At 40.2% G+C, this 26,337-nt stretch overlaps 2 pseudogenes; one reads left to right on the forward strand and one right to left on the reverse strand.

Annotated features, from left to right (window-relative positions):
* Positions 1 to 681: 681 nt before the first annotated feature.
* Positions 682 to 25,518, reverse strand: LOC143570316 (G-type lectin S-receptor-like serine/threonine-protein kinase LECRK3; annotated as a pseudogene).
* On the forward strand, positions 9,928 to 11,114 carry LOC143570323 (protein TIFY 6B-like; annotated as a pseudogene).
* Positions 25,519 to 26,337: the final 819 nt, after the last annotated feature.

Genomic DNA, 26,337 nt, shown 5'->3' on the forward strand with positions numbered 1-26,337 from the left:
TTATTAATGTTTATTCATTGGCCAATCATCTGGGAATTGAACAAAACTGAACATGATTCTTTTGTAACATCTACGTGTCATTTTCTTGGATCCTTCCAGTTGTCATATTTGGTGTCACTTTTCAAAACCACATAATTCTTTTGCACATTTTAAAAGAAATTCCTGAAGTTTAGAGCCCTTTAAAATTGATAAAAAGAAACCTATAAATTCTCTTTAGTTACCAAATCAAGTAAAAGACTTCAGGTTTGAGTGCAAAATTATTCATCATTTCGTAAACCAATTCAAAGCAACACACCTTTGAGTGAAGAAGAGAGTTTCAAGTACTCAACCCGCGATTTTAAAATAATCATCCTAAGTGCAGGTTCTGGAAGGTAAACGAAAACATTAGTGGCAGCTCAAACAGATAAAAAAATATCAATACTCTATTAACAAAGTTGTCACAATAACAGACCAAATGCACATTAAACCTTTAATCTGCTAACTGGTTTAGATGGTGTTGTCCAAGTAAAATTATCTCAAGAAGATTGACAATAATAACAATAAAACAATTTGCAAAAAAAGGTATGATAATTCCATGGATTGTGATTGTATCGACACCTTTATAAGCAACACATCGGTTCAGAACATACTGATTGATGTTTTACAAGTTTACCCCTTCTAATTACATATATGATAAATACTAACTAAACGTACTTTGACATATTTACATAGACGACCATAACAGACTAAACGATAAATAAAAACAGTTATACAATGTTAGGGTACGGGCAAGGAGGTTCGTTCACTTCCACAACTCCTTCAAGCATCTGGATTACTTTCCTCATGGTTGGCCTCAAAGAAGGATTTTCTTGTACACACCAAAGACCAACCATTAAAAAGCTTTTTAGTTTCTTAGCATCATCTAAAGCCTCCTCATCATTCTCAACAAACAAATCCAATCTCTTTTCTTGATAGCAATCCCACGCCCAGTCAGTCAATATTGCTCCATACTCATCACCACTTTCATTCTCCTTCACACTCTTTCTACAAGATATTATCTCTAACAACAACACACCAAAGCTATACACATCGACCATTACCGTAACAGGTGTGTTCCTAAACCACTCGGGAGCAACATATCCTTTTGTTCCTCTTATTCCCGTATTCGTTCGGCTCTGATTCATCAACAACAGCTTTGCTAATCCAAAATCAGAAATCCGAGCATTATAATATTCATCAAGAAGTATATTCTGAGGCTTTATGTCACAATGAATGATCTGTGTACTAAACTCTTCATGAAGGTATGATAGCCCCTTTGCTGTTCCTAATGCTATATTGCACCGTGGGTTCCAACCAGGTCTCATGCTTCCAAAAAGAAAGCTTGCTACGGTTCCATTACTCATGTACTCATAAACTAGTAGTCGATGCTCGCCATCGTCACAAAACCCAAGCAGTTGAACCAAGTTTTTGTGATGAGTTCTTGCGATAATATTCACTTCTGTTCTGAATTCCTTCTCACCATCTTGAACCATTCTGTCTAGTTTCTTAACTGCCACGGTCTTTGTCCGTATTACCCCTTTATACACTATTCCAAACGCCCCTTTCCCGAGTTCATCCTTGAACCCGTTAGCAGCTTGAACAAGTTCTTTATATGTAAAACGAACCAGATTCGTTTCAACGCCTCGGTCGAACTTTCTAATATTTTTATTGTAGATTAGGAACATACCAACACAAATTGCAACAATTAAAACAATGTTAACAAGCACAGAAGTACCCAAGAGGGTTGATCCCACAATTATCAAACTTTGTCGATCATTTTTCGGTCGCGGAAAGTGAGTGCTTCCCGGAGGATTAATATCTCCTTTTGGGAATTTCACAAAAGCTTTGACTCGAAATGAATAGTCAACTTTTCCATTGGAGAGTGGAATCTTCTTCTTCCAACATTTATTCCCTCTGTAAATTGCAACAGCACATAAACAATCATTCAAGCAGGAACTTTTGCAGTCGGTTTCACTAGTTGGGTTCAAGATGGAATAATCAGCATACGGCCAATCGATATCCGTGAGCTCAATGAAATCGAAATCAGCCCCCTTGGGCCCACCTTCCTGACAGTTTGGAATGAAATATGGCTTGCAGTCACCATATGGATTACTGGGATCAACCAATGAAAACCCTTTCGGGCACTCACATTTCGGTCGACTACCGACTAAGGCTGCAAACGTTGTTAAACCCGCAAGCACCGCTATCTTCAGAACCATGAAAACTATGGCATATGTTTTCAGGATATGACCATACACTACTAGAAAACTAGGCATTTGTGACCATTTTTCCGGTCGCCAATTGCTCTGTTGCGACTGCTTTGCAACAAAAAATGCGGTCAGAAAATTACAGGTCGCAATTGCTCTATTGCTACCATTTTGCGACTGCTGTTTCATTACGACCGCAACAGCTGTCAGAAATCGTGTTGCGGTCAGAAATCTTGCGACCACTGCTGCAGTCGGAAAGTCTGCGACCGCCGCTGCAGTCGGAAAGTCTGCGACCGCTGCTGCAGTCGGAAATTTTGCTACCGCTTTGCTTCTTTATGCGACCACTTTTTGGTCGTAAGGCCATCAAAAGCTTTTTCCCAAAAAAAAACATCGCAATATACACACAAACACACACAAATATTTATATAATCATATACACAAATGAAACTAAAATCTCTATCAAAACGTTATTCAAGATCTATAAACAAATTAAATAAAATAGTATTCTAGCAATACCTGCCAAACACATACTCCATGTTACTAGTTACTAGTTACATATGAGCAACTAACTGCACTCTACTGTATCTAGTTACTAGTTAACTATGAGCAACTTTTGGCACCAACTAGTCAACCCGTTTGGATCTGTTAAGATGGAAAGCAATCCTGCCAAACACATACTCCGTGTTATTACATACATTAAGCCAAACCTATTAATTCTAATGAGTTTAAAATATTACACAAATGAAGAAATGGAGCTATAGATCAAACCTTGGAGAATGTTACTGCTGGGCTCCATTGTTCCTTGAGAGTATCTAAAATATGCTACCGTGTTGTTAATGTTTGGATGGTAAACCTTGGTACTAAATGCGACCTTCATAGATGTAAAATTCTTGTATCCATCACTTAGACCACCCTATAAAGACTAAATCTTTTTATGGTTTTCATTATTATTGCATGAGTTAAAAGTTGAGACACATCTTAAGAACCAAAAAGCACTGAAAGATTGCAAAGAATAGAACAGGTTTTGCTTCTTTCATAAACTTGCAACTGAAAACCATGAGACCAAATCATTAGTCCAAATACATGGTGAAGTTTATAACAAACACTAAAATACTACTAAATAACTAAATTAATGATTAAAATAACCTGAGAAGTCATAAATTTGAGCTAGAGTCGATCTTTAACTCGTTTAAGGTACTGACGAGCTCGAGCCAAGCTTAGACTCATTTTAAGTTTTTTTCAAAATATATAAAAGTAATTAAAAACATATATAAACTAAATAATAAATCATAAAAGAGCCGAGCTCGAGCCTAGTTGGGCTCGTTTAGCATGAACCCAATTATTGTGCACTTGAATATGATAATTACAATAACATTAGAAATACCTGGCCAACAATTGCTTCTGCATAATCACCTTCACCTCCAACTCCTTTAGCTAAACCCTACCAGTTTCAATCTCCAATCAAAAATTTAAACCGATTAACAACACATGTACCTAAAACATGCAACAATAATCAAAATCTAACAGTATCAAATCAAGAATGCAGCACACACATAAACATATGCAGGTATTATATACGCATAAACAAATTTAATTCAGAATTATCCTAACGCATAAACATATGCAGGTATAATATACGTATAACTGTTTGTGTTGTTTGCATTAAAGAACACAAAGTTGCATTGGTCATGGTCATTGGTCAATGCATTATACTAAGTTTCCAACCTTTTTTGGTTTCCTAAAATAACAACATATCATATAATTCAGAATTAGCCTAACGCAATAACACCGAATTTTAACACCTAAGACAAACTTATAAACTCCAGCATTACTATTTTGAGTTCTAAATTCTCTTGTTTGTGGTTATTAGTTCTTATAATGAAGGGATATTTTTTCCGTTCTAGTAAAATCTTTACATACAAACCTTGAGGCTTTTCACATATGGCCTACACACCAATTGATTTCGAATGCTCATGTCCATGTAACAGGTTGTTCTTCATTGGCTTTTAAATATTGAAATTAAGCTGCAAACTGCAAATAACATATCAGTTCATATATCAATACAACTAAAAAATGTACAAAATGGGAATTGTAAAAGTAACTCATAAACATAATATATTTGAGGTACTACAGTCGATTTATATTGAAAAAACTAATCGAAATGTAAAAACAATATTTGTAAAAGAAAAGGTGTGTGTGTCCAGTTTTATATATTATAATTCAGTTTTTCCTTGTTAAAAATAATATTGTAAAAGTAACCACATTAAAACAAAGCATAAACATTCACAAGCCAAGCATGGAGTACGATTTGTTGCAGATGAAGTAAAACCATGTGTTAGAAAAACTCTCTAAGTCCTAACATTCATAAAACAAAATATTTGTTACATATAGGCGGCATACTCTGCAACTTTTCTTTGCATTTGAGCTGTGGTGTTAGAAAATCAAAATGTAAAATGTTTTACCTAAGCATTGGCTATCATTAGCCTGATTGAGCATAGACATGAAGGCCTAGTTTAAAAGCATTCTCCTCTCTGTAGATAAACGACACTTTTACCATTAATCTATGCACAAGATGCATTTATAAATAAAAAAAATTAATATAATAGGTTACCATATAGTGTAATTTAAACCTGACCATTGGATAAAAATTCAAGATTCATTCTCAGCCCTCCGATAAGCCTATAGTGAAAGTTAAATTTGACCGTCCGATAAGAACCAAGATTGATTCTTAGCCCTCCGATAAGATAAAAAAAAAAACAGTTTTTTTCCCTCTACGTGTTATCAGGTTTACTGCAGTTACCAGCGGTTTTCCCCCACCCCACCCCCATATTTTGCTCCGGCATCCATGGCATATTCATATCTCAGAATCCTAATCGACGTATAATCAATTCACATTCATTCATCTTCCAAATTCAGTTTTGCTACACCCACCGTCAATCCTTCAATTCCGTAGCTAACCCAAATTGCGGCCGGAAGGTGATCGCTTTAACCGCCGACAATCGGAAACAACCATTTGATTTAGGGCTCTGTTTTCATTGAGAAATTGGTGTTTGTTTGATGATTCTGATATTTAATTTTGGATTAATTTTGTACACTTGATGGATCGGTCTTAAAAGGTTTTTCCAATGTGTGATATATTTTGATTGATGATGCCAGAGAGGAAGAGCATGAAATTAAAGTTCTAATTCGAATTATGTTCTCAGTTCTCAAACTTTCAGGTATCATTACTTTGGGTGTTCATAATTATGTTTTCCTAATTATGTCTGTTCAAATCTGCTTTCACCCTAATTTTGTTAAGGAAGGTATTACAAGTCTCAGTCAGTTAGTCAATCAATTAGTTGAAACTGTCACACCCCGACTAAAGGCAGCGGAACATGCCGAGGTGTAACGATTGTCCATAAGCACATGACACTAATTAAAGTGACAGTATTTAATAAACTCATTTCATTTCACAACATCGAAAATGTCATATAACAATTATCCATAAAATAACCATAAACAAGATATCACAAAATATGGCAAATTTGATATTGTTCATTTTTACTAATATCCTAAGGTCTTTGATGTCGTTTTCTTCACAATCATAAATCAACCAAGATGCAAACCTGTAACATTTCATAAAATAAAGTTTGTCAACACAAAGGTTGGTGAGAAATTCATAAGTTTAATCATATTAGTATATAATAAAGATAGCCACAAAACTTGCATACAAAGCGATAAATAAAAGTGGTAATTTGGATAAATAGATATCGCTAAACACATTAGCGACACCTAGCTATAAGGGGATGCCAAATAGTCTAGGATTTTATAGTTATCGTTAATTGCATTACGTTAACGACACCTTGCTATAAGGGGATGCCAAATAGTCTAGGATTTTATAGTTCCACCAACCAAAAGCGATAAACACATAGGCATATAAGCATAGAACACCAAATCGAGCAATTATTTAGGTAAAGTATACAACTACGTTTGTGGTTTAAGATTCAAATATAAAGCATTTTGTTGAATAAGTATGAAATGTCACCCCCAAAATAAAAGATGGAAAATGTGGTATGAAGTACTCACCTTCAAGTAGTAAACTTGAAAGATGATAATTTGGAGATTTGTCGGAACGACGAGTTTAACGCACAATGCCGAAAAAAAAAAGAAGTCTTGAATTTAAAAAGGTCGTCTTGAAGGTCTTTAAACAAAATAAATGTTGAGAAATGTAAATAATTAAAGTTCAAGGTTTAAAATGTAACTATTTAAGAATTTATAATAATAACCCTTTAAAAATGTAAGTTTGCTCGAAACCGGGTTAAAGTATCTAACCTTAATATTTACTCAACTGATGTTAAGTAATAAGGTGGGTAAAATGCAAGAATGCAAATCCCTTTGGAATAAAGATACTAAAACGGTTTTTTTTATCGAGTGTTCGGGTTGTCGGTTCGGGTCTTGATAATTGGTCAAACCCAAAGTCAACTTTCCAAAATATTGAATGTTATGAGATAACTCAATAAAATTTAATAAGACTTAACCATGTATGTAGTTCCATTGTTTTAGAACTAACAATACACGTTAAGCAAGTGTTCGGTTTTGTCGGTCCAAACTTTGTTATGAGATCAAGTTGGATCCAACATTTCCAAGTACTTAAGAAAATATTTAAAAATCAATTTGTAACTATTTTTAAAGAAATATACAAGTCTTGATGGCTAAAAAAATACACTTGTGTGTCTTAAGCGAGTAAGAATCGGTTTGGTTTCCACATGTCCAACCACTAAAGAACTTGTATAATAATGTACAAATAAAACAAATACTTTAAGTTTTACAACCAAAAGTTAACAATAAAGTCTTTAAACAAAAGTTCGGTTTTCGGTTCGGATCGTGTTTCGGGTTAAAACCGAGGTAAGATTCTACAAAACCATAACCATAGAATTTGTAAAAATGATTTTAGAAACTTAGATCTAACAATAAGTATGTTTAAACAATTATTTAACAAAACTAGTAACAAAGTTTGGTTTACGGTTTAGAATATTTACGGTTAAACCGAAGCATGGACTCTTAAAAACCCATAACCATGGAACTTGTAAACATGACCAACAAACTAAAATAAGCAAGATTAATATTTATGAACAAGTTATATAGATGTATATATATCAATGACACGAAGTCCTCCATGAAGCCTTGCCTTATGAGGTCCGAAACCTCACCGACCGGAATCGGAGAAGTAACTACCAAAGGTAAACAAGGGGTGTATATTATATATATGTTGCACAACCATAAACAAGTATTAATAAGGCTACATAAACTAATTAAGATGAAAGACTAAAAACCTTCAAGAACACTTAAGAAGATAACCTTGAATCTTTAATGTTTGAGAGAGTTTTTTTTTTTTTTTTTTTTTTTTGAGTTGTAGCAAGGGAAAATAAAAAGGAAATGTGGTGTATATATAGTGTAATGTTGGTGGTCAAATATGGGTGTGAGACACAAGAGTTTTCATGCAAAATGGATCAAGACAAAAACACAAAACAACAAAAAAATAAATAAATAAATAAAAATAAAAATAAAGGTAGGATGTTTTCAAGACCCAACAAGTGTGAAACAATATTGTAACATAAATCCATCATTTTGATTATAACATAAGCTTCGGTTTACAAATCGGGTCGGTTTACATAATAAACAAATACAAAAACGAATACAAACAAGACCCGAAATTGACGAATGTCACAGAAACAATCTTGGTTCTAATTTGCTAAACTGCCCCACGTATATTCTTCTTTGACCCAATTTGTTTGATTCATGAAACATTAAAATTTTAAAGTAAACAAATGACCTGATAATTTTTGTGATATGATAGATGTTTTAAAGTTGACAGATTGATTTTTTTCGTGTGATTAAAGTTGACCATCTGCATCTTTGTTTCAGTTTTTCTTGTGCATTTGCCAAATTTTCTTGGCAATTCGGGTTCATGCCTGAAGGAAGGTGGATGTCTTAGATCAGATAAGAGGCCATGACATGATGTAGAATTGATGAAGGTACAATTCAGTGTGTCTAAATCTTTACAAACTCAAATTTTCTAAGGCAAATCCGTTTGAGAGACATTGGTGTTCATTTCGGATTTGGTATTGTTATTTTGTATTGTAATTAGTTGACTAATGGTTTTAATTTCAATAGGCTAGGGGGACCTCAACCAAATTTATCAACTACCCTACCCATGTGAAAATGACAGGAAGAAATGAAGACATTAAAAAGGTTTGTGTTACCGATTTTGGTTTACTAATTTAATCCATATTGTATTCATTAATTTTGTATGTTTATCGTCATCATTTGCAATCCTTCATTCTTAACGGATGTTTGATGTTCCTACCTTATCTTGCATCTCCGACTTAATTTCCTCCAATTATCGTCTCAAAATCCGGGTGAAGAACGCATGTTGTGAGTAAACAGTGCTACTTTCTAACCGGCTTATATAAAAGGATAGCTCATTCTAGAAGCGGCTACAATCACTCACAGAACAAAAGGGTATGCATACTGAAAATTCATTAAAAATACACTACTAATTAACCATAACCAAGCTTCGGTTAAAGAAGTCTGCTTAACCATAACCATAAATGATGAGTTAACCCTCGGTTACGGGTCGGTTTGGTTAAGTTTGGTTAATTATCCAATATATATTTTTTCTTTCTTCCAAATATAAGTGATTCTAGCGAACTAAACTCAAGGAGCCATGTGACGTCAACAACTAAAATCTATTTAATTATCTTTATTTTCAACTTATATGATCATAGCTATTTAAATTTTGTTTACCAAAGCTCAGTTTGAATATACGGAGGATTAGAGTGTTCAACTTGGCGGAAGTATAAAAGCTAATTAAGAAAATGGCAGAAGTAAAATGGTGCATTTATTTCACTAGGAGAAACACACAAAGTTCAGAATCGTACTGACAAATTGTGCAACACTTAATTTAAATGGTGATGATAGAACTTTTCTTGTACCAGAACTTATATGTGATGCTGTCAACGGGTTTTTATGGAAAATACACGTAGATTTGGAGGTAAGTATCGGTGGCTGTTTTTTTTTTTTTTTTTGTACCTGTTCTGCAAGTAACTAAGAAGTGACATTTGTCCTAAAGTTTTTGCAGCGGGGGAAGTTAGACGCGAAGAAAGTAAGTACTTATGTGCTCCTTAAATCAATTTAGAGATGTCACTTGACGTCAAGAATTAGTTTTGTGGTGGCAATTTTGACTTATCTTCACCAGGAAAATCAGAAATGTAAGCTTAAAAGGAATTGGGTCAAATGGGTCGAACGCTGCGGAAAGGTGTATTTTTAATGCATAAAAACTCATAAATCTTTTTTCTTTCTTTTCTGTTTTTTTCTAAATTAGGTTAACATAAAAACCAAATAATATAGAAAGATAAAATGAAACACTACAATGATAAACTTGCCAAAAGTGTATTTTTAACGCATAGAATACTCATGGTTTTTAATTTTCAAAGTTAGATTATCATTTGAACGATATAATTCTTTGTTTACGTGACACATTTCAAAGTTCCATAAAAATTTATAGAAATATGATTCTATTTTTTATTTTATGGGTTTCAGAGCTAAAAGGCATTACAAGGTATTCACCATCTGATACAAGTTAACCAACCAATATTGGGCTGTTGAATTTTGGGTTGATTTGGGTTGTGTTCAATCTCAAACGTGTGCTAAAGCGAGTCAAATGGTTCTATCTTTGTTTGGGTTGATTCGGGCCGTGTTGGTGATTGATAAGGCTGCAGCTATTCTGCATTTCCAAGTCCTTACGCAGGCTTTCCAAGTCCGTACTTCATACTCAAAAGAACTCTGCAGTCAAATGGTCTCTATCAGGCAAAGATCTTTGTCTAAACTGTAAAAACATTCTCAAATAGTTGAATGCATTTTAAGGTTGTTAATGAACCTTATGAACAGTTGAAACTAACTTTTTTTGGTTGATTGATGTATAATCAGGTGCGTGCAGATGGTTCTGAAGGCATGAGAAACCGTTAAACTAGTGAACTTCAGGTTAGTTTTTGATCTTTCATTAAAAGATTTTCTTGAAATAATATTATAAGTTACAAAATAATTAGTACAACATTATTCGATATATTAAGCAACTAATATATATTTATTGCTTACGTTTTCATTTTACTATTTTCTGAAAAGCATTGGTAAGCAAGCAATTCCTGTACTCGTGAGCCACCCGTTCTACCGAGCTTTGTCAAAGTTTGACAGTGCATCCTTTAAGTAGCATGGAGTTCCGGTTCCATCTACTGGTTTCTTTCTTGCTGGAACCACCGAACCTTGGTATGAATTTTGTGTTGTTTTATACATTTATTCCATTTTGAGATGATGGTTTTTTAATTATTATTTTTGGGTCAATTGAAGGTATAATAATTCCAAGGTTTCTTGTGCTCCCGCTCAACTAACCATCTTTTATGGCAGGATGGTGAATGCGTATGATGATATCTCCCCTGAGAAGGTATATAAATCAAATCTTTATTGTCAAAAATTAAATCTTGATGAAAAAAACTTTTGAGTCTTTATTATCTTTATTATCTTCTTGACTATTTTATTTAGGCTCAACCTATTATGTTGTTGGTAGAAAATGGTGCATCCACAAGCACACCTCAGGCAAGGGTTCAAGCCCAGGTGCCAGTTTCAGGAACACCCGTAGGAAACGCGGTTTATGTGACCCAACCGGTTAACCCGCAGCCTTGCTTAGCCATCTCGAGCCTGATGTCGGTGTCCTCACACCCTCTTGGCCCCACTTACAAAGATGAAGGTGCTACAACGTTCGGCGGCTCATGTTTACATGTTAGCAAAGTGGATAGCCCAAGAGTTATTAGTTCACTGGAAGAAATTATGAAATCTACTGTTGCACAAGATTAGTAGATTACTATTATTTTTTTTTAATGTTTTGTTCTCATGCAAACTTGTAATCTACTTTCTTTGTGGTGTATTGAACCACTTTCAATTATATGATATATAGTTATTTTTTTGCCAAGTATCTTTATGGGAATTTAGTAAGTATAGTTATCGTTCATTTTATTGAATAGTGTAGCATCACATTCCTGCATTGATATTCCCGTCCACCGGACGGGAAAAATACAAGTTAGTAAATAATTATAATTACATCCAAAATAGAGTGATAATATGGAAGAGGCCAGTAATCTACATCTCGAAAACTTGGATGAAGCATTTCATCGAGCACTTGGTGTGCATCTCCAAACGAGACCAAACCTATGAAAGCTAATCAATAAACTAGTTGTAAATAACTTACCAAAAAACGTTAAACTGCTAGCCAATAGCCTCAATAAAAATAACTAATCAGCAAACTAACCTAACCGATTATACTACTGATTTAACAATCTAATCTAACCGTTTATGCTACTAATTTAACAATCTAACAATAACCGGCAATACTAAACAATCAATTATACTACTGATTTAACAATCTAACCTAATCGATTATACTACTGAGCAATCAATATAATCGTTAACACTAACAAATGTTCAATTAACCGATTGTTAGTGAGAGTGAGTGATGAGAAAACAGACCAGATGAATTAACGGATGAAGTGGTGGTGATGATCGTCGGAGTGATGTTTTACGGCAGCGGTGGCGGTGATCGTCGTGGACGGGAGTAGCGGTGGCGATGACGGAATAATGAGGAAATGAGCTGATAGTTTAATTTAATTGATATAAACTTTAGAAGTTACACCTTATACTTTTTGATAATTTAATAATATACCCCTACAAGTTTTAGAAACAACGAAGTAACAAACTGATAGTTATATGGAAACTAACTTTTTATCCCGCGCATTGCGCCTGTCAATTCGATTAAACTCAGATGGTGGTAAAACCATGCATTGAGCAGCCGGTTTGGTGATGTGTGTTAGTGTACCAAAATTAGAACCAAATATAAAACAAAAAAAATTATAAAAATTGAGGTGTACCAATGGGGTTGCGTCGGTCGGTAAAACTTGAGCGTTGGTAAAACCTGACCGTTGTCGATATCGGGCGTGAGGCAGTGAGTCTATGGGAATTCGGTCGGTTACCGCCACGTTCTTTATGGTACCGGAACTGAAAAAAAAAATAAAAAAAAGTTGGCGTTCAATCAGTTTTTGTTACGTTCGTTACGATGACTGAACTGGAAAAAGAAAACAAAAAGAAAATTTGCGGAACAGTTCAGTGCAGCCATGTGGCCCAATAAAACACTTGTGGCACCAAACTTCTTATTTGTTATATAGTAATAATAACCTTTAAAGTACTTTATGTGGTGACAATTGACAAAATTCGATTACAAAATAAAAAGTGACATGTTTTAACTATAGGTGCAAACGAGCCAGCCGCTCGCATGCTACTTGAGATCGGCTCGTGAAAAAGCTCGAACGAGCCGTGCCTAAACGAACCCGAGCTTCACTTGTCGAACTTGAGTCTGCTTGCGAGCCTAAACAAGCTTATTATTTTTATATGTTTTAATTAGGGAGATTTACATATATCCCCTTATTTACTTACTTAATTACATATATACCCAACTATAAACCTTAATTACATCTATCCCCTCATTAATTAAAATTACACATAATGGCTAAACTACCCTTGTAAAATCTGAAACCAATCAGCAATCAATTATCTTCTCCATAGAAACCCAACTCTTACACTGTGTTTCCGAGTCTCGTTTAACGATGGGAGGGGAAGGGAGGAGAATTAGGACAAGAAAGAAATGTAGGGGAAGGAAAATGTGTGACTTTATTTCGTGTTTCCGAGTTTAATGAAAATGAGAGGAAGAGAAAGGAAATTAAACATTTTAGGTGTTCTTGAGTTAAGAGGAAAGGAAAGGAAAGGAAAGATATAATTTTCCTATTATACCCTTTAATTAAACTATATTAGGGAGTTAGATATGATGGTAATTTAGGAATTAATAGGAAGTTATTATAAGACAAAAATATTTTCTCTCATAATCTCTCCAATTTGGGAGGATGATATATGTTTAAATTTTCTATCATTTTCCCTCCCTTCCCCTCCCCATCCCTTCTTAAAAAATCTCTAGAACATGGTTTTTTAATATTTTCCTTTCTTTTCTTTCCCCTCCCCTTGTTAAATGAGACTCGGGAACACAGGCTAACCGAAGTCTGAGATTTTAACCAACGATGCCGGCGATTCCAGTTAACAGTTTTCCATAGAAACCTAACTCTAGCGCCGACAATTCCAATCAACGGATTTGCATAGAAATCTAACACTTGCCGGTGTCGGCAATTCTAACCAGCAACAAATTTCGAGTTCAGATTATAACATGAATCGTGTTCATATTGCAACTAATTTTCGAGTCCAGATTAGAACTGTTATTATGGATGATGGTTTCTGCTGCGTTTTTTATGAAGCGATTCAGACCTCCTTTTGTACGATCGAAACACCTTTTGATTTACTTAGATTATTACTAAAACAAATTACTCAACTGGTAGGCTACGGATGAAGAATAAATAAAAGGTTATGGATCTTTTCTAACTTCTGGAAGAAAGAGAAAAGAAAAGGGAAGTGAAAATAGAAGAACAGAAAAAATAACCAAGAAAGAAGTTATAAAGAGGTAAATTGGTCAGTTCATTGTATATATTTAATAAGATAAACTAGAATGGATAAATTTGATACTTTTAGACTTAAGCAAGGGCATATATGTAATTAATTTTTTAGGTTGGATATATATGTAATTAATATGGTTAGTAAGGGGATATATGTAAATGCCCCTAATTATTAATAATTGGCAGCCTCACAAATGGTATTAACAAACATCTGCCCAATTGACCTTGCTTATTGCAACACTTTTGACATTTGATCCTTAGTTTCCTTATAAGCTTTTCCTCTAATCTCTTTAGCCTTACCAAAATACCAGAAATACCCCTGGTTAACATTTAACCAGAAAACACTTCCAACAATCCAATACTGAAGAGGTAGGTCCCAGCAGAGCCCAGTTGGACCTGCAAGACTCACCTTAAACAGGAACGTCTGCGCAGAAACCAACTGGATCCGCAGGACCAACCATGCTCAGAGACGTGACGTCCTCACGCGCAGTACGCAAGCTGGTCCCGCAGGAAATGCCTCCCAATGGTGAAGGACTCCGCCTGTCCCCGCAGCCTCGGATACAAGCCATTAGGGAAGGCCACTCGCGCAACAAGGCTACACGCACAAGGCACTTAGCTCTCATTCAGTGTCACCTGAAGGAATGAGCGAAGCCGGGAACAATCCCGCACAAGGGCGGGAGGGGGAATACTCCCGCCCAAATAAGCTAGTCCGTACGATACGGGAAGATCTTCTGTACTGTACCTGACGAAGTATGGGAAAAAGATCTGACTAAAGAGGACAGCTTATGGACAACAGTATGGCGAGCAGCATGCTCCTACACTGTATGTCACTATTAGCCGCTGCCTACTCACCAACTCCTGTCATACCACGTGCGTAGCCGGCAGTTGGTGGAAAAGGAATAGTATACAGCAGGCCTGGTCGCTATCAGCCGCTACCTACCCACCAACTACCAGCAGGGCACGTGCGTAGGCTACTATTGGTGGAACAGGAACACTGTTGCAGCCGGCCATACCTCCTTGGAAACCTACCTTCGGCTATAAATACCACAAATGGTATGACCATCTCATCTTATCATATCTTATCACATTATCATAACATCTTATCTTATATCATCATATTATACCTGATATCTGCTCTAGCAATCTCTTAATATACTTTTATATTTAAAGAGCAATCTAGTCTGATTCTCACGCCGGAGGGTGGTCACAAGGAGGAACCCCCCCCCTTCTCAGTGACGAGCTCACGGTGTCTGTTTGCAGGTTATCAGAAGAACCATCTTCTCAGGGTCCAACCCCTCGTGGGAAACAGCTATCCAACTCCCAGGTTACCAGTAATCTGCCCGGGGTCAGGTTAGTGTTTCTTCATTGGCGCCATCCGTGCATAAAGCTAGAACTACATTTTTCTCCAGTTTTTTCAAACTTCTACAAAGATGGTTAGAGAAATTCCGGTAACCACAACCCCAGCTACTGGGGGGAATACCGGTAACACAGTTTTTACAAACACTACCCCGGTTACCCAAGCCGGGGCAAGTGAAGTAAATTTTACGAACACTACCCCAGTTACTCATGCTGGGGCAAGTGCAGTAAATGATCGCCTACTGGGATCCACTGATACCCAGGTTGAGAAACGAAGACTCCCCCGCCAAACTCTCGATGAAGTTAAGGCATGGGCGGAGGCACGACAAAAGGAATTCCAGGCTGAGTTGGACGAACGCTTGCGTTCCGTACAACAGGCCGACGAATTCGAATACTGGGAGGATGACTCGGAGGAATCCGACTCCGACGCGAACCCTCGCCATAGGGCAAAAGGGAAGCGTAAGGAAATGGAATCCCAACCGAAAAGGCATTTTGGACAAGCCTTCAAACCAAAAAGCACAGGTGGAAGTCCACGAGACTTCTCCAAAACGTTCGAACCAAACGTTGCAAATGCAGGAACGTCCAAATTTGCAAGGGACATTGCGGAAGCAATCGCCCCAAAGAGTGCCAAACAAATGCCTAACATAGGCACATATGACGGTATATCTGATCCAGACGATCATTTGAACAGGTTCATAGCGGGGGCAACCGTCAGCAATTGGACGGAACCCACGTGGTGTTACATGTTCCAAATGACGCTTGTTGGGGCTGCTAGAGCTTGGTTTGATCGTCTACCGGTCAACCACATCTACGACTGGGCAGACTTCCAGCAGAAGTTTAGCCAACACTTCAGCCAGCAACGGAAGTATACCGAGGAGCAATGGACAATCCTCAAATGCATACGAGAAGAAGATGAATCTCTGCCAAACTTCATCACTCGCTTCAACTCAAAGAAGCTAAGTTTGGGCAATATCAGCGAAGATCTTGTTCGCGCTGCCTTCATCCAGGGAGCGCATGACCCAGAGCTCATCCGCACCCTAACGGGTAAAGATGGCATGCCATTCACATGGGATGCCATCATGACAGCAGCAAAACGCTATGCGGAAACGGAGAAGCAACTGGGTAGAGATCTCCCACAGAGCACAAACCTCTACACTCAGAAGACGAGATAAGACAACGTCCTCACCGCCCGATTAAATAAAAAGCGGAAGCTAGGCATTTGGCAGTCAAGGGTAAACTTTGACACCTCATCCGGCTTGCAACATCGATTGGGCGGAAGGGATAATGTACAGCCGCACCAGAACTCCAGATGGACGCCACTCACCAAAAGCGTCACTGAGATATTCGCCACTGAGACGCTCCCGTGGCCAAAGCCTCCAATAATCCGACATCGTCACGATGCTGATCGGAGCAAATACTGTGACTTTCACAAGACAAAAGTCCACAACACTGAAGAATGCATAGACGTAAAAGACATGGTCGAAGCATTTGTCAGAGATGGGACGCTCGCGCACCTCGTGGCGCAATAAAGGCTGAGCAGGCGGGTGCGTGTAGAGCCCCAGCTGGGGAAAACACGAATAAAAATTCCAGCTTCAATGTCGAGACTACATGCTGCGTAAAGAACGAGATCCCGAACCAGGTGCGTATCGGCTCGATGGCACTCCCATCCCAACAACATGGAAGGGAGCTCATTTACACAGTTTGCATGTAAATCAATTCCAATTTGTAAAGAAAAGGCCAAGAGCCACTTCTAATGGAAATGATTCTCTTTAGAACATCGAAGCTGATGATTTTACATTTATACTTTTCTGAACACTAATATGCCGGCTTTCACCGCATAATTACGTGAAGAATCGTGGTATGGGGAAGACGGCAAAAGACCGCATAAACCCAAAAAGGACAAAACCTTCACGCAGGTCAGTTGAAGGGGAAAAGTTCAGCACCCAAAAATGAAAGTGCCGGTCTATCCGCACGAATCATAATGAGGAAACTGAACAATAACCTATCCACAACCGCGCGTCGAACGGTTAAACTATGCAACACTGGTGACGGCATTCACATTACGTGAAGTCGTTGCGTGGGAAGGCGGTCCTACCCGCACAACCCAATAACGTGACAAACCTTCACGCAGGTCAGTTGAAGGGGAAGAGTTCAATTATCCCACTAAATGAAAGTGCCGGTCTATCCGCATGAATCATGAAAGGAAACTGAACACTAACCTATTGACAACCGCGCGTCGAACGGTCCAAAACAAAATTCTTAAAAGGATGAGGAAAACCTACACGCAGGTCAGATAAGGGTAAAGTTTTGCCATCCTACTAAGTGCAAGTGACGGTTCTACCCGCACAATCACGAAAGAGGAAGCAAAACTTCACACCTATTATCAACCACGTTCAAAGGTTAACTTATCCTCAAAAGATGAGGAAAACCTACACGCATGTCAGATAAGGGTAAAGTTTTGCCATCCTACTAAGTGCAAGTGACGGTTCTACCCGCACAATCACGAAAGAGGAAGCAAAACTTCACACCTATTATCAACCACGTTCAAAGGTTAACTTATCCTCAAAAGATGAGGAAAACCTACACGCAGGTCAGATGAAGGTTAAAGTTTAGCCATCTTACTAAGTGCAAGTGACGGTTCTACCCGCACAATCACGAAAGAGGAAGCAAAACTTTAACCCATTATCAACCATGTTCAACAGGTTAACTTATTCTACACTTGGAAAATTGCTAATTTAAACTAAGTATGCAAGTCATAAGTTTATAAAGCAAGAAACCCAAAGAAGGAAATAACAATCTTATACGCAAAAAGATTAATATTTCACAAACGAATTATTACAAGAATTACCCGGCCTACGAAAAGAAAATAAATACATCTGTACAAGACTATCCTAGCAATGGGAAGGGATCTTCAGGATCAAGCTTCAGGGCCGCTTCCACTTGGACCCGCTCCATCAGAAGAACGGGGCGGTTCGAGGAAAGCTTTAAGGATAGCTAACCCATCATCAGCAGCAGCTACTTGGTTCACCTTCTCCACCACTGGATGCGGGAAGGCGGCGTATTGATTTACTGCTTGGTCATATATGGCTTCAGTATCAACATTGTACAAAGGGAAGTTGGAAGGCGGGAAGCCTTTCTCAACGAACCCTAGACCAAGCAGGAAGCCGGCCCGTTCCCCATCCTCGTGAGAAGCGTTGAGGGCTGCGCTCATAGCATCGTCGTAGGATGTCTCTGAGAAGACCCGATGCACAACCTACAAAAGAAAATATAAGTGTCAAACACCTTTTCTATGTACAAAGGAAAGCGTGAAGACGTAAAGCTAAACATTACCTGAGGCAACGCTTCTCGAAGAAGCCATTCCTTGGCAACCAGAGCTTCTTGGAGGGCGGCTTGAGCTTGGGTGCGGGCGCGTTCGGCTTCGCTTTTGTTAAGGTTGGCAAGTAGCACTTCCTTTGCAGCAGCCTCTTCAACGCCCTTAAGCTTCCGCTCGGTGTGATCAAGCACGCCCCTCTGGTCCAGGATCTCTTGGAGCTTCTTGGCATCTTCCATCGCCAAGGCATCATGAGCACGTTGGAGAGCCTCCAATTTGGCCTTGAGCTCCTCGTTCTCCACGCGTAAAGGCTCAGCAACGGCTTCAGCCTTGGTGGCCCTCTCGGTTGCGTTCCTCGCAGTCTCCTTAGCCAGCCGAAGCTGTTCGTTAACAGCTTGGGCAGCCTTGGAGCGGGCCTCGAGTCGCGCTTGAACCTCAACCTCGAGGGCCTTGAAGGCCTTCTCCTTCTCCGCAGCAGCTGCGGCCAACTTTTGGTTCTCCTCCCGAAGAGCCCGCGCTTGAGATACTTCCTTGGCGCGAGCTGCTTTTAACTTGTCGTTTTCACGACAAAGCAGCTCGACGCGCGGCTGCATCCGGGCCTGGAGAACCCGAAGCTCATTGGTTAGCCTACCCTCCTGGTAGCTAGCCATGGCTTCCCCCAACGCACCATGGGGAGCAGCGTGGCGAGCCCATTCCACACACTCCACAGGGGTACGAAGGGTTGTTCCTCGGCGTATGTTCCATCGCGGAACATACACTTCATTGGAATCCGACACTTCAAAAAAAAAACAAAAAAGCAGTTAGGAAAAAGATGATAAAAAATAAAAGTGAAAAAGGGCCAAAGGAACCCTACGCACCTGTAGGGTCTACAACAGGCCTATAGCCGCCGAACCCATCACCTGAACCCAAAGGAAACCCATCCAAAAGGTCAGGCAGATGGGAAGGTGGCAAAGATTGGCGAGTACTCCCATGCGTACCTGATGGGCCGGCCGTCGGTGCCGGTGGCGGGGGCATGGTGGCAGCCGCCGCAGTCGCTGCCGCAGCAGAATCCGCAGCAATCGTAACCGCCGGCTCGGTGAAGGATGCTGTAAAAATCGCACTCACGGCCGGCGGTGACGTCAACTCGGCTGGATCAGTCGGCTCAGAGTGGGCAACTGAACCAGCGGGAGCAGGCGCAGGCGCCTGGGTCGACGCCTCAGGTAGGCTGACCAAGCCTACCGTCATCGGCGGAGAGGTACTCCTCTGCGCCCCACCCTGGAATGCGTCAACATCCACGCCTGCACAAGAAGATAAGTGTTAACAATAAATTTATGAAGTATGATAAATCTACAAAAACAAGGATGTTTGTACTTACGGGTTTTCTTGAGCCTGAACGTACGGACGGGCGGGGACGATCCCGATGGAGCCGGTCTCTTGATGCCGGTCACCGTCGTCGTCGTTGGTTCTCCGGAGGTAACAGTCGTAGCCTCCGGAGCAGTGGTCTTCTCACCACCGGGGTTCCCCGCCACCTCTTCACTATCTGACTCGGTGTCAGATAGGAGCACCGGATCAGCTGTGGAGGCCACCTTCTCCTTCCCTTTCCCGCCGGCAGCCTTCTTCTTCCGCACCAGCGGAGGACCATCTGCGGATTCCTCAGAAGAAGACAGGATGTCAGGAATTCCAGCAGCGGGTACAGCATTGAGGGGTTGAGGATAGAGTATCGCCTTACCTGGCCGCCGTTGGCTCAGGATCTCGTGGCCCAGCGGATAGACCTCCACAAACCGATCCGCCGTTTGCTCCAGGATGGGCAACTCGTTCTCGTCTAGAGCACGAGTGCCCACCCGCACGGGACCGTCAGCTTCCCGCGGGTACAGGAGCGACTCCAAATCGTTCCCCTCTGAAAGAAAAGAAACGGTTAGAAGACAAACTCATATCAGCAAGAAAGACAAGACATACCATAAGGAATAGAGTTCAAACCGTATTCGAGAAGGATGGGAAACCGAGACGCATCCTTCCATACCCGGCTCATCCCCAGCATCACCATCCCGGACTCCGCAAACCGGTAAACCAGAGATTGGACCCGGGATATCTTCGCGAACCATTCCGCCTCCTGGTAGCTGGAAGCGTGAAGGCTCGGAAGCGCTTGTCCCTTCTTAAACTTCATGGCAATGGGGATGGCGCGGGCAGAAATGTAGAAGAACTCCCGCTTCCACGATCGGAGACTGCGCTCGGTCACGCAGATCTTCAAACCCTTAATACGGGTTGTCAGGGTGTACCACCCCTGGATGCACCTCCAAGTATAGAAGGTCATCAGGAGATCCACATAGGGCTCAATACCCAGAATCCGGCACACCCACTCGAAGTGCCGGATCTTGGCAATCGCCATCGGATGCACCTCGGTCAGGTGCACACCGTGCCTCTCCAAGACACGGTACACAAACTTTGTCAATGGGAACCTAAGGTTCCCATAAACAAAGAATGCAGCATATACCCCGATCTTGCCACTGGGGGCATCGTACACAGTCTGGTGGGGTTCAGGAAACTCAGGCTCAAGAGACTCAAGCATGAATTTCCTGACGACATACTGGTACTGATCGACAGGTAGAGCACACTGGCACTCGCCAGCAGTACTCCTATCGTCGGCTACAGCTTCAGCATCATGGGAAGACATATTGCAGAGGAAGAAGAAAACTATTTCGGGAAAATGCTTGCCTGAAAAGGGGAGTATTTGCCGGAAATCGCTAAGAAGAAGAAGAGAAGGGTGAAAGTGTGGATTACAAAGAACCCTCTCCCCCTTTATATAGTAATCGCAATTAATGCGGTGAATTTAATGCGGAGGAGAGAGAAATCGAAGGTGCAATGAAACTATGACACGTGGCAAAAAGCAAGCTGGAAACAGCTGTTGAAAGGACGTGTACCAGTAATTTCGCGGCCACGCGCCCGAAAAATCGCGCCCACGCGCCTGAAAAAGCGTCTGGAATGACCATATAATGTCACGTCACCATAACTTCCTGCACGTCCTGACACAGTCAGAAGAAACCGTCGCACGACGTTTCAGAGGTTTGGACTGTTCCTATCTTTCCACCAACCTTTCGAATTTCAAAATTCAAAATTTAAAAATATTAAAAGTAAGCGGGAAAATACCCCTTGGCAAACAAGTAACCGTAAGACGGATGCGGGTACAGTGTAAAGGCAAAACCCTTCACATACCTAGCACCCGCAGGGAATTGAAGCCAAGTAAAACCTTGGCAAACAAGTAACCGTAAGACGGATGCGGGTACAGTGTAAAGGCAAAACCCTTCACGCACCTAGCACCCGCAGGGAATTGAAGCCAAGTAAAACCTTGGCAAACAAGTAACCGTAAGACGGATGCGGGTACAGTGTAAAGGCAAAACCCTTCACGCACCTAGCACCCGCAGGGAATTGAAGCCAAGTAAAACCTTGGCAAACAAGTAACCGTAAGACGGATGCGGGTACAGTGTAAAGGCAAAACCCTTCACATACCTAGCATCCGCAGGGAATTGAAGCCAACTTTGGCGAACAAATAACCGTAAGACGGATGCGGGTACAGTGTAAAGGCAAAACCCTTCACATACCTAGCACCCGCAGGGAATTGAAGCCAAACATTCCTCGGCAACCAAGTAACTATAAGACGGGTGCGGGTACAGTGTAAAAGCAAAACCCTTCACATACCTAGCACCCGCAGGGAATTGACGCCAGGAATACCTTGGAAGTAAAGTAACCGTAAGACGAGCGCTGGTACAGTGTTAAGGCAAAACCCTTCACATACCTAGCGCTCCGCTGGGAATTGAAACCAAGAAGGATCTTCTGGGCAATGCTTGCGGAAACGGAAATAACATCCCCGCATAGCGGGAACGTCGAGAACTACGTTGTTGGAAGCTCAAGGATGGAATTGGTGGTTTTAACATAATTGATCACTATGTTCAAAACTACCAAAACCTCATGGAAAGTCCACACAAGTGGGACTCAACGCTCCTGACTTGCGAGGAGGTTACAGACCTACCCGCATCATACCCAAAGACCAAGCAGGAAACTCGGGAATTTCTGCAAGTGACAAGGACTTCCGCGGGAAGAATCCCCATGGAAAACCTTAAAAAACCCTTTTCAAAACCCTTTGCTTAAGTCCAAAAGTTCACCTCACTTTATTAAACACGCCTGAGAAGAACATTGGACTGGGGGGACTTGAAGAGGTAGGTCCCAGCAGAGCCCAGTTGGACCTGCAAGACTCACCTTAAACAGGAACGTCTGCGCAGAAACCAACTGGATCTGCAGGACCAACCATGCTCAGAGACGTGACCTCCTCACGCGCAGTACGCAAGCTGGTCCCGCAGGAAATGCCTCCCAATGGTGAAGGACTCCGCCTGTCCCCGCAGCCTCGGATACAAGCCATTAGGGAAGGCCACCCGCGCAGCAAGGCTACACGCACAAGGCACTTAGCTCTCATTCAGTGTCACCTGAAGGAATGAGCGAAGCCGGGAACAATCCCGCACAAGGGCGGGAGGGGGAATACTCCCGCCCAAATAAGCCAGTCCGTACGATACGGGAAGATCTTCTGTACTGTACCTGACGAGGTATGGGAAAAAGATCTGACTAAAGAGGACAGCTTATGGACAACAGTATGGCGAGCAGCATGCTCCTACACTGTATGTCACTATTAGCCGCTGCCTACTCACCAACTCCTGTCATACCACGTGCGTAGCCGGCAGTTGGTGGAAAAGGAATAGTATACAGCAGGCCTGGTCGCTATCAGCCGCTACCTACCCACCAACTACCAGCAGGGCACGTGCGTAGGCTACTGTTGGTGGAACAGGAACACTGTTGCAGCCGGCCATACCTCCTTGGAAACCTACCTTCGGCTATAAATACCACAAATGGTATGACCATCTCATCTTATCATATCTTATCACATTATCATAACATCTTATCTTATATCATCATATTATACCTGATATCTGCTCTAGCAATCTCTTAATATACTTTTATATTTAAAGAGCAATCTAGTCTGATTCTCACGCCGGAGGGTGGTCACAAGGAGGAACCCCCCCCCCTTCTCAGTGACGAGCTCACGGTGTCTGTTTTGCAGGTTATCAGAAGAACCATCTTCTCAGGGTCCAACCCCTCGTGGGAAACAGCTATCCAACCCCCAGGTTACCAGTAATCTGCCCGGGGTCAGGTTAGTGTTTCTTCAAATACCATTGACTTAGTTGTTGACATTTGGCATTTAAGACCAAATAGTTTGACTTTCCTTACAAGTTTTCCTCTAATCTCTTTAGCCTTACCAAAATACCAGAAAACACTTCATCCAATACCATTGCCCTAGCGTAGCTGTTGACTTTTAACAATTAGTATATTATCTGAGTTATTCTAAACGACCAAAATACCCCTGACTACCCTTTTCCCATATTCCCCTTAGAATATTTAGATTTCTTGGCCTGAATAATGTTTCTTTCACAACATTTTCTGATTCAAAATATCACTTGGGCATTCATTCCATCATACATCTGGTATTCGCGATTGAATCAAGTGAAAAAACAAAGTAATTTCTGTCACTTAAGCCAATACAATCAATGCACATCTCATAAAAACACAAATTGTTGTAGATGAAGGTATGCTGTAAAGTGTAAACTGCTGAATCAAGGGGCGCGCATGGCAATGGAGTTTCCATCTTTTGTGAAATCAGTTTGTTCAGTGTGCGCTGTTTAATTAATAATAACCTATTGCTACCGCTAAGACAACGACCTCAAATCAATTTTTTTAAGTAAAAGGTTTAAAAAACTCCGACCGCCTAGCCACCGGTTGCAAAAACTCCGACCGCCTAGCCACCGGTTGCAAAAAAACTCCAACCACCTACCCACCGGTTGCAAAAACTCCTACCGCCTAGCCACCGGTTGCAAAAAAACTCCAACCACCTACCCACCGGTTGCAAAAAACTCCGACCACCTAGCCACCGGTTGCAAAAAACTCTGACCGCCTAGCCATCGGTTGCAAAAAATCCTACCGCCTAGCCACCGGTTGCAAAAACTTCGACCGCTTAGCCACCATATCAAGTAATTGGCAATTTCGGTAGCAAATTTACTAAATCGGTCGCTAAATTTGCTACCGGTTTTTTTCAGTATCAAATTTTGGTCGCAATTGCTCAATTTTCTAGTAGTGATACAATTCCCCAACTCGAATTGGCAGTGGGGTCTTTCGGGTGATAATATTGAGTCAAACCCCCATTAAAATCTAGTGTAACTCTATGGTAATAACTTCCAAATGGAAGTTCTTGTTTTGGAGTAAGATCAAATCTTTTTCCATTTCTAGTAACTATATACAAGTACCCTGTTGAATCAAAGATCAACTGCTCACCAGAGTTTGATTCATTTGCAGGATCATTGGTTTTGGTGGAATAATAATCAGTATAAGCATAACCGGATGCTATATCTCGTGTATTAAGAACAAGATTCCCGTCTTGAAGCAGACGAAGTTGGAACCTTCCTCTAGAAAAGTTTACTTCGCTCATTTTTGAATAAACAACTCCATTTCTCTCCAAAACTTGAGTTCGCAACATTGTATCTGCTGAAAAATTGAAACTATCCCATATCTTGCGAGAATCATTACCAAAAACATAAAGTTGCCTGTATCATTCATAACAGCATACACGATATCTGAAGCAGGCCCTGAAGTCCATATGTTTCTTCCTTGAGGATCACCTAGTAGAAGCCCACTTCCACTAGTTAACTCAAGTTTTGATCCTGCAGACACTTTTGGACCGCCTTCCGGATACCAGATGATGGTCTTTTTGGGTATTCTTTCATACCATACGGATAACAAGAAGCTATCATTCCCTTGGGTTTGTCGGAAACCAAAGGCGAATTCACCAGAAGATGAAAGCCATGGCCTGACATCTGGTGCTGCTTTTAGTGATGCATCGACGCGTATAGCAACATTTGTTCGTTGTGAAGAAACTAAAAATGGAAGGAAAAGTGTTAATGATATCAGACATATGAGTGATGAGACTCTTTGCATTGTAAAACAGTAAAAACTAGACGATCGACTGCAAAAAGATAATGATAAAGATAAAGATTATAAAGTCGTAAAGATATCGTGTCTTGTGTTATATAACACTAAGACTTCTACTTCAATTAAATAGCCTCTAGCTAGCATATTGTAAACAAGTATATTGGCCAGTTTCTATGTACTGATGGCTAATTTATTAAGAAAATCCAATCATGTTATAACAATATGGCGTCCTATGAATTAGTCAAAATTGTAAAAAGGTGATCGAGACTTAAACCAAAGTTCCACAAAAAAAGGGTAAACCATATTTTATGGCATGTTTATTAATTCTGCAGGAAAACCACGTAAGGATTAATGAATGATTATGTAATTTTCTATTTTATATTGATTTTGTATTAAATATTGTAACACCTCACATCATGTCATCAGTTTTTCCAACTTATTGATTTCTATATAACTTTTATTAACTTCACGAAGTTGTTAACTAGGTCTCACTTATGAAAGTTTGATTGAATATGTCTTCATTATTCAATATAATGTTCCCCAAAACCCGAAAGATTCAAGAAGGGTAAATTTGAAATCTTGTACATTTGTAACATTTAAACGAGCATTGGGTATGGGACCAAATACTAGTTCTTATTAAAAAATTGTGGGTATGGGACGGGTATGGTATTAGATGATAATCAGTCCTTTTGCCCAAAACATACATACGCAAAACTATATATGTAAACAGTTTTTACTTTTATTTATATATGTTTTTATGTAATTGAGTAATCTAGTAATCCAGTCATAACTTGTTTTTATGTTTTGCATTTCATTGGTTATACCAGATAATATAAAACAATACAAGATATTAGATATACAAATA

Source organism: Bidens hawaiensis, unplaced genomic scaffold (genome assembly GCF_021521415.1).
Source record: "Bidens hawaiensis isolate Kalapana, Puna unplaced genomic scaffold, B.hawaiensis_p1.1 tig00024868_1, whole genome shotgun sequence".
Taxonomy (NCBI): Eukaryota; Viridiplantae; Streptophyta; class Magnoliopsida; order Asterales; family Asteraceae; genus Bidens; species Bidens hawaiensis.